General features: G+C 39.8%; 1 non-coding gene across 1 annotated transcript; it reads right to left on the bottom strand.

Annotated features, from left to right (window-relative positions):
• Window positions 1-653: 653 nt before the first annotated feature.
• On the bottom strand, window positions 654-727 carry TRNAK-UUU (transfer RNA lysine (anticodon UUU)). The gene has a single exon. It is a non-coding gene; the product is annotated as a tRNA-Lys (tRNA).
• Window positions 728-998: the final 271 nt, after the last annotated feature.

Here is a 998-nt window from a genome sequence, read left to right as displayed (position 1 = left end):
CCAATTTCGTGCACACCCAAGCTCATCATCAAGTGTTCAAAACTGCCATTCTCATCTATTACAATAAATTAATTTACTAGATTTTTGGCATTCAACTGTCTTTTTCTGCCAATCTCACGCATCAGCCACTGTTCCAATCTGCCAATCTCACGCAGGGCTCAACTAAACTGGGCTAATTGGTCTGCTCAAGTAAAGCAGATTGTTGGAAATATTAATAGAACCAACATCGGCAACTAACTAAAGGAGTCCAGTTAATGGTATTATGAATAAATGTATGCTTCTCCTTTGGACCCTTAGCTTAAGATATTTCTATTATTTCGCCTACTAAAAGTATAAGAAAACAGGTGTTTAACACCCTTTAGTGGTACCCACTACAAACATATGAACTAACCCTTGAAAGGCGTATAGACGTGTTAGAGGAAAAGTCGTAAGTACAAAAAAGAGATCTCCTCAGAACTTGAACTCCTAGCTCTAGCAGCCTTAGGCTTAGCTACGGTTACAGCCGAGGAAGAAGAGCAATATGAATTAATTCAATTAGTAGATCGGGCGGTTAGGACAGATCGAGAGAGTTGGGAAGCTTTCTTTGACCCCTTGGTTCGCTAGCTGACGCTTGTGGCTTTATTAATAAATAGTATTTTACCAGGGGATCCGCTTTTCCCAGGTAGGAATCGAACCTACGACTACTGGGTTAAAAGACCATTACTCTAACCAACTGAGCTACTGAGATGATGCCCTAAAGGCTACTAGTAAAAAGTGATGGGGCCCCATATACCCTATAAACTAAGGTTTATTTATCTATAGCTACGTCCGCTTAGCGGATAATGAAATAATAATATAATAAATATAATAATAATTACTTTAATAAGTCGGTTAAGGAGTTAACTCCTAGCTTGGGAACTCCAGCTATAGCAGCTTAGGCGAGAGTCGATGCAATTGTGAGATTAGCTGCCGTGCTTAGATTCTTTTTGTTGCAATACGCCGTAACCGTTAGGGACGAA

Source organism: Curcuma longa, unplaced genomic scaffold (assembly GCF_044706935.1).
Source record: "Curcuma longa cultivar G26 ecotype Majalengka, Jawa Barat unplaced genomic scaffold, ITB_CL_G26_1.1 contig_28333, whole genome shotgun sequence".
Lineage (NCBI taxonomy): Eukaryota > Viridiplantae > Streptophyta > Magnoliopsida > Zingiberales > Zingiberaceae > Curcuma > Curcuma longa.
Note: the sequence above shows the minus strand (reverse complement) of the source record. Positions and strands in the feature narration are given on the sequence as shown.